Source organism: Bos indicus x Bos taurus, chromosome 26 (genome assembly GCF_003369695.1).
Source record: "Bos indicus x Bos taurus breed Angus x Brahman F1 hybrid chromosome 26, Bos_hybrid_MaternalHap_v2.0, whole genome shotgun sequence".
In the NCBI taxonomy this organism is placed as follows: Eukaryota; Metazoa; Chordata; class Mammalia; order Artiodactyla; family Bovidae; genus Bos; species Bos indicus x Bos taurus.
The window spans coordinates 27,977,027-27,993,469 of NC_040101.1; the positions used below are offsets into that span (position 1 = coordinate 27,977,027).

The window sequence follows — 16,443 nt, forward strand, 5'->3', positions numbered from 1 at the left end:
CAACTGTTTTACCTTCATTAAAAGTGTGAGCACAAGTCTGCTTAGGGGAGCTAAGAGGGAAGTTGATTAAAGGCTTTTAAATGCTGAGCGCATACCTTTGGAATAAGAGTGCAGAGAAGAGGGTGAGGAGAGGCTTGCCAAACCTACAGACATCTCCTGTACATTTCAGAGAAAACTAGAACAGTCAGGAAAGTGTGGCATTCAGCAATTTAGAAGCAAGTTAGAAGTTCATAGCAAAATGTCAGAAAACACCCAGCAAGACAATTTATAATATAAAAACAAAGCAAGCTCAAATTTACACACAAGTTCAACAATTCCCTGTGTGAATTTAATGTTCATCTAGATGTGAATGTGGCGAGTGGGGATCATATTCTCCATGAAGGAATTCCCTGGTGGTCCAGTGGTTAGGATTCTGCTGTGCTTTCACTGTTGAGGGCCCAGGTTTGATCCTTGGTCAGGGAACTAGGATCCCACAGGAGGTGCTGTGTGGCCAAAAAGCAAACAAACAAAAATACATTCTCCATGTACACCCAAGACACAGAGCAATCTAGACACCCCAGCCGAGTAATTTTTCCATAGCAAGTGGGATCCTGCTTCAAGTTTGGAGGCTTTTTAGCTGGCCTACCCTCTCTTTAGTGGGGGCCTACTAATACAGACTTGACCTTCAGGAGCTTCCCAGTCTGTCCATCTGGATGAATTGAGGGCAGGGGCAGCACCTATTTCTCAGGATCTCTTTTTTAAAAATCTGGCAGAAAAAAATAAAACAAAACCCTGAATTCTGAACATGTTTAATCTCCACAAAGAGCTACAAAAGGCTCAAGACTGCTTACTGGTTGCTACGGATGTCTAATCCTAGGTAGGCTCTGACTCTGACCTTCCACACCTCCTTAGGTAAAGCAGAACCTCCAGCAGATAACTTCCCTAACTTACCCTCTCTTGCTAGAATCCATCACTGGGTCCTCCAGGGGTCAGGCGCCTGTTCAGTTCTCTCATCTGCCAGCAATATGCTCCCCTGTCTGCAGGTTCAGAGACAGGAAGGCACTGTATCCAGACCTAGAAGTCTTTTCAAGTTTGATTTTAAAGATAGCAAGTAGAACACCAAATGGCTCTCTCTGCATTTGGTTTCTCAACATAAAGCTCCAGTTTTATAGAGAAACTTTTTCCCCCAGAAAAATGCCTAGCTGTAGAAAAATATTCAAAATGACATTTTAATGTCACTGAAGCACTGGGTCTTTTGAGGAAAATTAGGAACTGGGTGATGCTGGTGTTGTCCAAACTTTGCCTCCAATCAAATCAGCTCCCCCTGAAGCAACGCTGTCCACTTGTTTAAAGACAGAACTCTTTTAGCTCAAATGAGAACTCTTCACAACAGAGGACAAACAAAATAAGATCAGCAATGCAGTCTACCTTCTATAGAGGGCTTTTCAGGCTTTTTGTTTCAGGCTTTCCTATTTCCCTCCTTTTCTGGATACTTTCTGGACATAGTCACTGGGGTAAAAGAGAAGGGAAAACATGACTTTTTGACAGAGTTGTGAGAAAATCTTCCTCCTTTGAGAAGGACCCAAGCTCCTCAGGAGAGAATCCCTGCCAATGGTGGATGGCCCCCTGCCACTTAAAATTCTGCTGCCTCCTCCCTCCTCACTGCCCTCCTCCTGGCCCCGGCCCCATGGTGCATTGGACAGCACCCTACCTACTCCCCTTCTCCCAGGGAGTTTGCCCCTCCTAAACCTCCCATGGTGTCCTTCTTCTGCACTAAGTCCACTATTTGCCCTGCCCCCAGTCCTCCAGACTGCCAGACCCTACAACTGTGGGACTTTCTAGAGTCTTCTACATGTTCTTTCTGACTTCTGTATCACCTCAGTTCCAATCTCCAGCTCAGTCTTGGACAAAGTTGTAAGAGATGTTCTGTGCTCCACTATCTTTATCATTGTGACCAAAACATTCAACCCAGGTTGCAATTTTAGGTTTTAAAATGTTGCTCCCTATGAATACTGCTGATTCAAAAATCTAAACATAAAAGCCACACTTGGGGAGTGAGGAAGATGTGGGAGGTAAGGCAGACTCTGACAGGAGGAAGGTAACTATGAGATCACAGGACTGCAGGAAAAGGAGCAGGTCCCTCGAGTCCAATTCTGAGCCCTGGATCTGATACCCAAGCTCTGATCTTCGATTATGCCTCTAGACATAAAATGCTAGTTTTTCCATATCAACTGAGTTCATTTGTATGGTCTTCTTTGCAAATCATTTGAAGTTGCAGCAAAAACTCTACTCTGGTAATTAGTCAAATCTCCACATATAGACAAATAATAGGCCAGGCATCAGTGGGAAAAAATTCTGCTCCTATTTTTAGTTCCTCTGAGATATTTGTTTTATTTGAAACACCACTACACTGAAGATTTAATGTACTTCTTCCCATTTATTAATACCACATCTCAATTCTCTGCTTTCTCTTTAAACTTTAAGTGTGTGTCTTATTTCTCACCCCATTTCTTTTTTTCTCTTTCATTCATTTTTTCCCTCATTCAACCCATAGAGATTGCATTTCTAAATAAGCACTAGGCATTGCGGACCTAGAGGTTACCCCAGAAAACTTACTAGTAAGAACATCAGGAAACATGCACTAAGTAACTACATAATGCAGGGTGGAATATCGAATGTCTTTAAAAGAAATACAAATAAAACGGAGGAATTGAAGGGAGCTTCACGGTCAGTCAAGGAACTTCATGTGTCAGTCGCTCAGTCCATGTCCGACTCTTTGCGACCCCATGGAACCCGCCATACTCCTCTATCCGTGGAATTCTCCAGGCAAGAATAGTAGAGTGGGTTCCCATGCCCTACTCGAGGGGATCTTCCCGACCCAGGGATCGAACCCATGTCTCTTACATCTCCAGCACTGGCAGGTGGGTTCTTTACCACTAGCACCACCTGGAAAGCCTCATAATAAACATCATTGCTGTTGCTGTTGCTGCTAAGTCGCTTCAGTCATGTCTGACTCTGTGTCACTCCATAGACGGCAGCCCACCAGGCTCCCCCATCCCTGGGATTCTCCAGGCAAGAACACTGGAGTGGGTTGCCATTTCCTTCTCCAAAGCATGAAAGTGAAAAGTGAAAGGGAAGTCGCTCAGTCGTATCCAACTCTTCACAACCCCATGGACTGCAGCCCACCAGGCTCCTCCATCCATGGGATTTGCCAGGCAAGAGTACTGGAGTGGGGTGCCATTGCCTTCTCCAAATAAACATCATAAAGGTGCATAAATTTATAGTAGCTGACCACATAATTTATTGTTTAAAACAGAACCTGTTTTAGAGTAAAAAATAAAGGTACTATTAATAAATAACCTAGTTTGAGGCTAACTGGGACAGTCCCAGGCAAAGATTATGTTGACTTTGTAATCTTTTATAATGGTAACAGGAACCACCCCCTCATTGAGAAAACTCCTATCTATCACTTCTGGATCGCACACGTTCTTTACCCTACATAGTGATCCTTGTGTGTGTGTATTAGTCGCTCAGTCGTCTCCAACTCTTTGCAACCTCACGGTCTGTCCATGGAATTCTCTAGGCAAGAATACCGGAGTGGGTTGCCATTTCCTTCTCCAGGGGAATCTTCACAATCCAGGGATTGAACCCAGGTCTCCTGCATTGCAGCCAGATTCTTTCATTTAGGCAGGAAGATTGCTTACCGTCTGCACTACTATAGTGATGCTTGCTTTTGTACTAATCATTTCCCGTCTTAATTCTATATTTTAAAATTTTGGGATCACCTAAAGGAGAGCATTCTTTGGCATTGCCTTTCTTTGGGATTGGAATGAAAATTGACCTTTTCCAATCCTGTGGCCACTGCTGAGTTTTCCAAATTTGCTGGCATATTGAGTGCAGCACTTTCACAGCATCATCTTTCAGGATTTGAAATAGCTCAACTGGAATTCCATCACCTCCACTAGCTTTGTTCATAGTGATGCTTTCTAAGGCCCACTTGACTTCACATTCCAGGATGTCTGGCTCTAGGTGAGTGATCACACCATCGTGATTATCTGGGTCGTGAAGATCTTTTTTGTACAGTTCTTCTGTGTATTCTTGCCACCTCTTCTTAATATCTTCTGCTTCTGTTAGGTCCATACCATTTCTGTCCTTTATTGAGCCCATCTTTGCATGAAATGTTCCCTTAGTATCTCTGATTTTCTTGAAGAGATCTCTAGTCTTTCCCATTTTGTTGTTTTCCTCTATTTCTTTACATTGATCGCTGAGGAAGGCTTTCTTATCTCTTCTTGCTATTCTTTGGAACTCTGCATTCAGATGCTTATATCTTTCCTTTTCTCCTTTGCTTTTCACTTCTCTTCTTTTCACAGCTATAAGCATCAATTCTTCGGTGCTCAGCTTTCTTCACAGTCCAACTCTCACATCCATACATGACCACTGGAAAAACCATAGCCTTGACTAGACAGACCTTTGTTGACAAAGTAATGTCTCTGCTTTTCAATATGCTATCTAGGTTGGTCATAACTTTCCTTCCAAGGAGTCAGCATCTTTTAATTTCATGGCTGCAGTCACCATCTGCAGTGATTTTGGAGCTTAAGAAAATAAAGTCTGACACTGTTTCCACTGTTTTCCCATCTATTCCCCATGAAGTGATGGGACCAGATGCCATGATCTTCATTTTCTGAATGTTGAGTTTTAAGCCAACTTTTTTACTCTCCTCTTTCACCTTCATCAAGAGGCTTTTTAGTTCCTCTTCACTTTCTGCCATAAGGGTGGTGTCATCTGCATATCTGAGGTTATTGATATTTCTCCCGGCAATCTTGATTCCAGCTTGTGCTTCTTCCGAAGAGTTGACTCATTGGAAAAGACTCTGATGCTGGGAGGGATTGGGGGCAGGAGGAGAAGGGGACGACAGAGGATGAGATGGCTGGATGGCATCACCGACTCGATGGACGTGAGTCTGAGTGAACTCCGGGAGTTGGTGATGGACAGGGAGGCCTGGCGTGCTGCAATTCATGGGGTCGCAGAGAGTCAGACACGACTGAGCGACTGAACTGAACTGAAAGGAGAGCAAGGACAGACCTTCCGAGGCAGTGGTGCCAGTCAGAAGAGCCGGGTGTAGCCTTGATTCTAACATTTCTTAGACTGCACTCCCACTGAGAAAGTCATTTAAATACCTGCAGCCTCAGTTTTCTCCTCTGTAAAATTAGAAAAATCAGCATTATGAGGGAGGTGTAAGGGAGTTCTTTTCAGAAGAGAAACAACTTGGGATATTTGGCATGCTTTATATGCACACAAAGCAGTGAATTTTCCTCCTCCCCAGGAGAAATCACCATTTGTGAAGGGCTGCCTCGGTGGGGTCCTGTTACATTATTGAAAAGCAGAAATAAAAACACCTCCTTTACATCATTTCCCTAGTTAGATCCGACTGAAAGGAATAATAAGGTTAATAAGAAAAAGAAAAGAAAGACAGTTAATAAAAGATTAACTATTAAGCCTAGAAGCCACACAAATCCTTTTGCGCTCACTGTGCAAAACCTTTCCTCCCGAGCAACTTGACATTTTGAGGCTTTGCTTTCCTGGGGATGCTCATCTCATATTCACAGAGACACTGATGTGATGGGAGCCTGTTAACTCGGAACAGAGAATAAACCATCCAGGTCGCCTCACCTGACACAATCAGGCTCCGAGTTATATGTCAAATTACCATAAGCAGCCCCAGCGCTCTTCGGTTCCCCGCTGTGAGCACCCCTGCCCAGCTCCAAGTGCCCTTCTTAGCTTCTGCTTGTAATGAATTAAATATATAAGTCAGAGTCATAGATTAAGCCAGAGGCCAGCCATCATTTGAATTATAATGGGGAGACACACCCTCACTTTTAATTATGATGAAACTGTGCTAAATTCCAGTCCTAAAATGGGACCCTTTGCCTACAGGGGTCAGCAAAGTTGACCAGGTAGAAACGATGCCTAAAGAGACATGCCCTGTGTAACAGGGAAACCAGTATTCACTGGGACCATGGCAGCTGTGCAGAAATGCAGGGTCAGGTTGCCAATTTTTCAAGAGAAGCCAGTAATTCGTATTTTTTGGAAAACCTTCTGATTTATAAATGTGGGTAACTAGTTCAATTGTTCAAAACTCTGTGGCTTCCCCAGAATCTAGACCTGTTAAGTCTGTTTCTGAGATGGAAGGGAATTATGCAGAGTTCAAAACCTCATTTTACAGCTGAGCAAAGTGAATCCCAAAGTGGACAAATGATTTTCCAAGGGGAAAGTGACAAATTCAGCAGCAGAACCAGAACTAGAAAGAACACTGTTTTCTGTCTCCTGCATCCCTTTTCCTTCCATGAATGAGGTTAATGGCTTTAGGCAAAGTGAGCAGACCCAAGTCTGGCTTACAGAGCACCCAGAACATCATCCATTTGCCATTCTACTTACTCTCTCTGGCTTCTGGACAGTGTACAGGAAGCATTCTCTGTTGTTATATGAGGCAAGAAGCAGAATGCTTCTGTTCCCAGTTGATTTTCCCCTCACCTGTCACTGTGGTAGGGCTCGGCGTCATGAAAGGACGGACTAGCACTCCCACGCCTATTGGGGAAGGGGACTGCGATGGTCGACAGTCCAAGACAAGCAAGGCTCACCCAGCAGGAGAAAATGAAGAATAAAACTTATGTTCACATAACACTCCCACTAACCTCAGTGGGAGCTGTGCTTACGGGAACTGCAGCATCAGCAGTTAAACAGAAACTGGAATGAAGCAGGAAAGCTCAAGCCATAGGTCATGATTAGGACTGTAGAATTCCAGCTTCCAATTTATAGAAGAGTTCACTATCTAGGGAGATCTCCCTCTGCTGACTCTTAAGGCAGGGTCTACAAAAGAACCCTGGTTTAGATCCAAATGGTGGTGTGTGTACAGTTGAAGAAACTTGGCAAATCAGAGAAGTAAGGACAGATGCCAACAAAGTTTAGAAAATACGCCTAGCTGGTTTTGTCCTGTCGGCCTCTAAGGTGCATAATATTCCAGTGTGAGGAATCGGAGCCTGGGATGGTGCCTGGGAAACAGCAGGTACTTAATTAATATTTAGTGGCCAAATGAAAGTGTAGACTGAAAGAAAAATGCAGAGTTGAGCTGAGTTTTATTCAGGGTCTTACTAAAGACTCTAGCTTGGGAATCATCCCCTCCATAGCTTGGGGGGGTCTGCTCCAAAGAGACAGGAGGAAAGTCAGTATAAAGATGACTTTGACTAGGGAATTGGTGCAGGAAAGCATGCATCTCAGTAAAAGGTTACTGTTAATCCAGAGGAACAGATATCTCAGTTAATGATTTTAGTGCTTTTCTATATATGTGAAGATACAAGAATCTGGGTTCATAAAAGTTTTTCTTGAAATCTATGTAACTGTCTAAGGGAACTGTTTTGCCAAAATATAGAGTGCTTCATCCTGTTTTTCATCCTTAATTCTTTCCAGGGTGTACTGTCATCAGTGACTGAAGTAGCTGAAGACTTGATCCTTGCAGAACCTGACAGCAAGCAACATTCTTTGACTTACAAAAAGAAAAAAAAAAGGATAGACAGGTTCACATTTCCTGCTGGACTCATGTAACAGGCCTCTCAGCCTAATAGGACAGAACTAGCCACTACGTTGGCTGCTTCTTGGGAGCCATTGAAGAAAGGCCAAGAATCTATAGGAGGAGAGGGTTCTGCTGCTGTCCTGACACAAAGCCATGACCTTTAAAGCTGTGTGTGGCTCAAGGCAGGGTGGGAGTAGGGGCCCAGTTCTGGCTGCAGCTGGGCCTCCCCCAGTAGGTAAACGGAAAAGCCTCTCAGTTCAGTTCAGTTCAGTTCAGTCACTCAGTCATGTCCGACTCTTTGTGACCCCATGAATCGCAGCACGCCAGGCCTTCCTGTCCATCACCAACTCCCGGAGTTCACTCAGACTCATGTGCATCAAGTCAGTGATGCCATCCAGCCATCTCATCCTCTGTCGTCCCCTTCTCCTCCTGCCCCCAATCCCTCCCAGCATCAGTCTTTTGCAATGAGTCAATCCTTCACATGAGGTGGCCAAAGTACTGGAGTTTCAGTTTAGCATCGTTCCTTCCAAAGAAATCCCAGGGCTGATCTCTTTCAGAATGGACTGGTTGGATCTCCTTGCAGTCCAAGGGACTCTCAAGAGTCTTCTCCAACACCACGGTTCAAAAGCATCAAGTCTTTGGTGCTCAGCCTTCTTCACAGTCCAACTCTCACATCCATATATGACCACAGGAAAAACCATAGCCTCGACTAGATGGACCTTTGTTGGCAAAGTAATGTCTCTGCTTTTCAGTATGGTATCTAGGTTGGTCATAACCTTCCTTCCAAGGAGTAAGCATCTTTTAATTTCATGGCTGCAGTCACCATCTGCAGTGATTTTGGAGCCCAGAAAAATAAAGTCTGACACTGTTTCCACTGTTTCCCCATCTATTTGCCATGAAGTGATGGGACCGGATGCCATGATCTTCGTTTTCTGAATGTTGAGCTTTAAGCCAACTTTTTCACTCTCCTCTTTCACCTTCATCAAGAGGCTTTTTAGTTCCTCTTCACTTTCTGTATTAACTGACCGTGTTAATATATTTTTTGAAAAATTTGATGCCTCCACCTACCACCCTGTTCCCTCAGACCTCCCAGAGATTCTTGTTTCATTCATCATTTTCCTCCTGCATCTTCCACTCACCCTCTTGGTTGGCCTTTTCTCCTCAGTTGACAAATACGCTTAAGACTTTTATCTCAAACAAAGTTTTAATATCCTCCACTGATGCTATGTTCCCCTCTAATTTTCCTTTAATTTCTCTTCTCCAACTTGCAATCAGGCTTCTTGGTAGTATAATATGATGAACATTTGTGTTTCTATCTTATTCCCCAATCATTGTACACTTGTAGTTTGGCCTCTGACCCACTACACTGGTAGATCCATAGGATGTCTTTCAGACCTTCTATCCATCTATCTATCTATTAATTATTGAGATATAGTTGATATTATAATAGTTTCAGGTGTATAACATGGTTCAAAAATTCTAAAGGCTATATTTCATTTGCAATGATGAAATATTAGCTAAATTCCCTGTTATACAATATATCCTTGTAGCTCTTTTAATACAGAGTAGTTTGCACTTCTCAATCCCTTACCCCATCTTGCCCCTCCCCTCTTTTCGCTCCCAGTGGTAACCACTAGCATGTTCTCTATACCTGTGAATCTGTTTCTTTTTTGTTATGTTCACTAGTTTGTTTTATTTTTTAGATTCCACATATAAGTGATATCTTACAGGATTTATCTTTCTCTGCTTATTTCATTTACTGTAACACCATCCAAGTCAATCCATATTGTTGCAAATGGCAAAATTTCATTCCTATTTGTAGCTGAATCAAATACCATTGTGTTTGTGCGTATATATGTGTATATATCTATATCCCACATCTTCTTTATCCATTCCTCCATTGATGGACATGTAAGTTGCTTCCGTATCTGGATTATTTGTAAACAATGCTGCAGTGAACACTGGGGTGTATCTTTTTCTTTTTGACTGCACTCTTGCGGCTCATAGCACCTCAGTTCCCTGACCATGAACTGAACCCTGCCGTCCCCAGTGAAAGCACTGAGACCTAACCACTGGAGAACCAGCGACATCCCCGCAGGTATCTTTTTGAATTAGTGTTTTCCTTTTTTTTTCAGATATATTCCCAGAAGTAGAATTGCTTGTTTACATGGTATTTCTACTTTTAGTTTTTGAGAGAAACTTCCATATGTACTGTTTTTCACAGTGGCTGCACCAATTTACTTTCCCACCAACAGGGCACGGGAGTTCACTTTTATCCACAGCTTCACCAGCGTTCGTTATTTGCGATCTTTTTGAGAACAGCTATTATGGATGGCATCACATTGTGGTTTTAATTTACAGTTCTCTGATGGTTAACAATGTGAGCATCTTTTCAAGTGCCTGTTGGCCATATGTCTTCTTTGGAAAAAAGGTCTATTCAGGTCTTTTGCCCATTTTTTAATCAAGTTTGTGGGTTTTTTTATGTTCAGTTGTATGAGCTGTTTATATATTTAAGATATTAATACCTTATCTGTCATATTGTTTTGCAAATATTTTCTCCCATTCAGTAGGTTGTCTTTCTGTTTTGTTGGTGGTTTCTTTTGCTGTGTAAAAGCTTTTAAGTTTAATTAGGTCTCATTTGTTTATTTTTGCCTTTATTTGCTTTTCCTTAGGAGACAGATCAAAAAAAAAATTGCTTCAATTTATGTCAAAGAATGTTCTGCCTATGTTTTCTTCTAGGAGTTGTATGGTTTCCAGTATTACAATTAGGTCTCCAATCCATTTTGAGTTTTTTTAATATAGTGTTAGAAAATGTTCTGTGCATGCTAAATCACTTCAGTGGTGTCTGACTCTGCGACCCTATGGATTGTAACCCAACAGGCTCCTGCGTTCATGGGATTCTCCAGGCAAGAAAACAGGAGTGGGTTGCCATGCCCTGCTCTAGGAGATCTTCCCACCCCAGGGATGCAACTAACATCTCTTATGGCTCCTGTGTTGTAGGTGGATTCTTTACCACTGAGCTTCTGGGGAAGCCCAACATCATCCCTTTACATGTAGCTGCTTTCAGACATTCTCTTGTAAAGACTCTCAATTAGCATTATCAGTTATTTTCATCTTCTTTACACCTTCTAATATGAAACATCACATAGCTCTGCATTCCTGGTAATTGGTTTCTCTTCTAGTTCCCCGTGTCTTCTCATGGATGTCAGGTTTCCCTAGTCAGCTGTCTTTGGCCCTTCTCCATCTGCATTCTGCCTGAATGATCTCACACTTTCAAGGTTTTATCTATTATCAATACTCAACCTTTTTTTTTTAATGGTCATTTTTCTACCAATGTTCAAAGTTTAGCAAATCCTTACTGCTTTTGACCCTCACAGAGCTTAGAGACGTCTGTCATTGCCTCCCATACTCATCTGACTTCCCCCAGTTTGTGTGTTTGTGTCTTGTGACCCTGACTGAAATAGGAGGATATGGCCAACGGGGAATCTATTCTCAGGCTGAGTTAAGCCAATCAAATTCCTTTTGGGAATTTGACCCTGCACTGTCAGGAACGATGCTGACTTAACAACCCTAGTCACAGTCTAGTCTGGCGGTACATTTTCCTTTTCATCCTTGTTAGCCGCATAGGCGTGTCCAACTCTTTGCTACCCCATGGATAGTATCTGTTCATGGGATTTTCCAGGCAAGAATACTGGAGTGGATTACCACTTCCTTCTCTAGGGGATCTTCCCAACCCAGAGATCAAACCTGGGTCTCTGACACTGCAGGCAGATTCTTTACCAACTGAACAACCTGCAAAGCCCATTTCATCCATAGGTATCAGTTATACATTTATCATCTGACTGTTGAAAAGTCTTAGTTTATGAAAACCTTTACATTTTAATTAACTTGCAAAAAATCTACCATTTCAAAATTAAAACAAAAATCCCCCCAAACAGTGGTCTATCAGTATCCATGGGGTGTCGGTTCCAGGACCCCCATGGATGTGAAAATTCACAGATGCTCAAGTCCCTTACATAAATTGGCATAGTATTTGCATAGAATCTACTCACATCCTCTTGTACACTTTAAAATATCTCTGCTGCTGCTAATGCTGCTAAGTCGCTTCAGTCGTGTCCAACTCTGTGCGACCCCACAGACGGCAGCCCACCAGGCTCCCCCGTCCCTGGGATTCTCCAGGCAAGAACACTGGAGTGGGTTGCCATTTCCTTCTGCAATGCATGAAAGTGAAAAGTGAAAGTGAAGTCACTCAGTCATGTCCAACTCTTAGTGACCCCATGGACTGCAGCCCACCAAGCTCCTCCATCCATGGGATTTTCCAGGCAAGAGTACTGGAATGGGGTTCCATTGCCTTCTCCGAAATATCTCTAGATTACTTATAATACCCAATACAATGTAAATGCTATGTAAATAGTCACTGGCGTACAGCAAGTTTAAGTTTTGGTTTTTAGAACTTCCTGGAATTTTTTCCCCAGGAATGTCATCTATATGAGGTTGGTTGAATCTGTGGCTGTGGAACCGGTGGTTGCAGAGGACTGGTTGTACCTTTAGTCAAAATGGGCTTTTTCAGAAAGGCTGATTATGTAAAGTTGATGATAAACTGATCTACTCAATAGTAAGGCAAGAATCACCTGTTTGCCAGTGTAAAAATTCCTTCCAAGAGTACATATATACCTGGTGAGGGTGTAATTATGATCTGTTTTCTAGATCAGGAAAATGAAGCTTGGAGAGATTAACTAGATCTGTTCAAGATTGATCCCACAGCTGGAAAATGAGAGTGCCAAGGTTCAAATCCAGGGCTGACACCAAAGCCTGTGCTCTTAACTACTGTGCTTATGGTGTGCAGCAAGAGAATCAGGAACAGGTGAGAAGTCACACTCCTACCTATAAGAAGGCACACTGCACAGCTCAACCTCCCAGCTTTCCCCCAACACAGCCTCCCTCCCATTCACCAGCACCCAGACGGAAAGGCAGAAAGGAACTGGAGCTGCTTCTCATAAAGGCTGCCCCCAACTAAGACGGGCACCAAGCTAAGTCTTTGGCAGATATGTTTACACAGAAGAAGAATGTCAAGGGCCATGCTTCCTGCCCTCAGAAAGCTTGGTCTAGTTTATACCCAAAGATCATGTCCTCCAATTGCCCACAATACATGGTGTGCTCAGGGACTGTAGTACATGTGCACATACACATCAGCGTGTGTAGTGGATGTAACAGTCATGCAAATGCACATGTATATGGAGAGCACTGTAGATTTTTCTCTAAAAATATCCTAGCAGCTCCACTCTACTTAATAATTTAATACTTCATATAGCTGAGCTAAATGGACTCAACCTAGCTATGAGAAAAATAAAAAAGGTTTACTAAATAAGAGTATACCTAAGCTTTAAGGGTTACTGGTTAAACTATTAAGGACTCTTTCAAAGTAACCTCAAGCACTTAGAAATTTTCCATTTACATGTAAAACCAAGACTAAAGAAATTGCAAATTCCTTAAGGATCATGCTAGGTAATATGTGATTTATGTTTTTTATATATACATATACACACAAATGAAAATACAACAGTCTTTGAAAAACACTGTATTTAAGATTTTAAGCTAGTTAGTTTAGTCTTCTCTCTACTTCTTCAAATATTGCAAGTTAGTATGGATTTATTACACATGATGAAATTTAAGAAATAATCAAAATTCTAAGAGGTAAGCAATGATGAAAAGTGGGAGATCAGCATAATGGAGATAATTAGTTGTCAGAGCTTAATTCTAAGATCATCTGCCACAATTTAAATATGAAATGTGGAAATAATCCAAAACAAATAATAAAAACAAATATCTATTTTAATCAGTGTCTTACTTTCTTCCATTAATTATTTCTATCCCATTTTAGCTACGATTTCACAAGGGAGACAAAGTGATAAAAAGGGACCACTCCTGAAAAATTAGAAATATCCCAGGACCAGAGTGAAAAACATAAAAATTTGGTCTATACGGGTTCAGAACAAGCATCCCCCAAATGGGCTACTCTTCAGTTCAGTAACTCAGTCTTGTCCAACACTTTGCAGCCCCATGAATTGCAGCACGCCAGGCCTCCCTGTCCATCACCAAATCCTGGCGTTCACCCAAACTGAAGTCCATCAAGTCGGTGATGCCATCCAGCCATCTCCTCCTCTGTCGTCCCCTTCTCCTCCTGTGCCCAATCCCTCCCAGCATCAGGGTCTTTTCCAATGAGTCAACTCTTCGCACGAGGTGGCCAAAGTACTGGAGTTTCAGTTTTAGCATCAGTCCTTCCAAAGAACACCCAGGATTGATCTCCTTTAGAATGGACTGGTTGGGTCTCCTTGCAGTCCAAGGGACTCTCAAGAGTCTTCTCCAACACCACGTTTCAAAAACATCAATTCTTCAGCGCTCAGCTTTCTTCACAGTCCAACTCTCACATCCATACAGGACCACAGGAAAAACCATAGCCTTGACTCATAGCCTTGACTAGATGTACCTTTGTTGCCAAAATAATGTCTCTGCTTTTGAATATGCTATCTAGGTTGGTCATAACTTTCCTTCCAATGAGTAAGCGTATTTTAATTTCATGGCTACAGTCACCATCTGCAGTGATTTTGGAGCCCCCCAAAATAAAGTCTGACACTGTTTCCACTGTTTCCCCATCTATTTCCCATGAAGTGATGGGACCGGATGCCATGATCTTCGTTTTCTGAATGTTGAGCTTTAAGCCAACTTTTCCACTCTCCTCTTTCACTTTCATCAAGAGGCTTTTTGTTCCTCTTCACTTTCTGCCATAAGGGTGGTGTCATCTGCATATCTGAGGTTATTGATATTTCTCCCAGCGATCTTGATTCCAGCTTGTGCTTCTTCCAGCCCAGCGTTTCTCATGATGTACTCTGCATATAAGTTAAATAAGCAGGGTGACAATATACAGCCTTGATGTACTCCTTTTCCTATTTTCATGCAAAGATAAGCTCAATAAAGGACAGAAATGGTATGAACCTAACAGAAGCAGAAGATATTAAGAAGAGATGGCAAGAATACACAGAAGAACTGTACAAAAAAGATCTTCACGACCCAGAAAATCACGATGGTGTGATCACTCACCTAGAGCCAGACATCCTGGAATGTGAAGTCAAGTGGGCCTTAGAAAGCATCACTATGAACAAAGCTAGTGGAGGTGATGGAATTCCAGTTGAGCTATTCCAAATCCTGAAAGATGATGCTGTGAAAGTGCCGCATTCAATCTGCCAGCAAATTTGGAAAACTCAGCAGTGGCCACAGGACTGGAAAAGGTCAGTTTTCATTCCAATCCCAAAGAAAGACAATGCCAAAGAATGCTCAAACTACCGCACAATTGCACTCATCTCACACGCTAGTAAAGTAATGCTCAAAGTTCTCCAAGCCAGGCTTCAGCAATATGTGAACTGTGAACTTCCTGATGTTGAAGCTGGTTTTAGAAAAGGCAGAGGAACCAGAAATCAAATTGCCAACATCCGCTGGATCATGGAAAAAACAAGAGAGTTCCAGAAAAACATCTATTTCTGCTTTATTGACTATGCCAAAGCCTTTGACTGTGTGGATCACAATAAACTGTGGAAAATTCTGAAAGAGATAGGAATACCAGACCACTTGACCTGCCTCTTGAGAAATTTGTATGCAGGTCAGGAAGCAACAGTTAGAACTGGACATGGAACAACAGACTGGTTCCAAATAGGAAAAGGAGTACGTCAAGGCTGTATATTGTCACCCTGTTTATTTAACTTCTATGCAGAGTACATCATGAGAAATGCTGGACTGGAAGAAACACAAGCTGGAATCAAGATTGCTGGGAGAAATATCAATAACCTCAGATATGCAGATGACACCACCCTTATGGCAGAAAGTGAAGAGAAACTAAAAAGCCTCTTGATGAAGGTGAAAGTGGAGAGTGAAGAAGTTGGCTTAAAGCTCAACATTCAGAAAACGAAGATCATGGCATCCGGTCCCATCACTTCATGGGAAATAGATGGGGAAACAGTGGAAACAGTGTCAGACTTCATTTTGGGGGGCTCCAAAATCACTGCAGATGGTGACTGCAGCCATGAAATTAAAAGACGCTTACTCCTTGGAAGGAAAGTTATGACCAACCTAGATAGCATATTGAAAAGCAGAGACATTACTTTGCCAACAAAGGTTCGTCTAGTCAAGGCTATGGTTTTCCCTGTGGTCATGTATGGATGTGAGAGTTGGACTGTGAAGAAGGCTGAGCGCCGAAGAATTGATGCTTTTGAACTGTGGTGTTGGAGAAGACGCTTGAGAGTCCCTTGGATTGCAAGGAGATCCAACCAGTCCATTCTGAAGGAGATCAGCCCTGGGATTTCTTTGGAAGGAATGATGCTAAAGCTGAAACTCCAGTACTTTGGCCACCTCATGTGAAGAGTTGACTCATTGGAAAAGACTCTGATGCTGGGAGGGATTGGGTGCAAGAGGAGAAGGGGAGGACAGAGGATGAGATGGCTGGATGGCATCACTGACTCGATGGACGTGAGTCTGAGTGAACGCCGGGAATGGTGATGGACACGGAGGCCCGGCGTGCTGTGATTCATGGGGTCGCAAAGAGTTGGACACGACTGAGCGACTGATCTGATCTGATATGATCTGTTGTTCCATGTCCAGTTCTAACTGTTGCTTCCTGATCTGCATATAAATTTCTCAAGATGCAGGTCAGGTGGTCTGGTAAATAAATCTTCCTCTGTGATAATGAAGGACTGAAAATACTGTATTTGATACAATAATCAATTAAGGAAAAATCTGCTCCTTAAATTTTTAAGTCCAATATCTTTTGAAAAGGATTTGCAGTGAGGGGAGAATGTTTCTGTGCTTCTATTGTCAGTAAATATAATGTTAAAATGTATTGAATGATT

General features: G+C 42.4%; 1 long non-coding RNA gene across 1 annotated transcript; it reads right to left on the reverse strand.

The window, feature by feature from the left end:
* Positions 1–289: 289 nt before the first annotated feature.
* On the reverse strand, positions 290–2,613 carry LOC113884265. Its single transcript, XR_003508835.1, has 2 exons — positions 1,408–2,613; positions 290–1,016 (listed from the first exon to the last, which is right to left on the reverse strand). It is a non-coding gene; the product is annotated as an uncharacterized LOC113884265 (long non-coding RNA).
* Between the last annotated feature and the right edge of the window lie 13,830 nt (positions 2,614–16,443).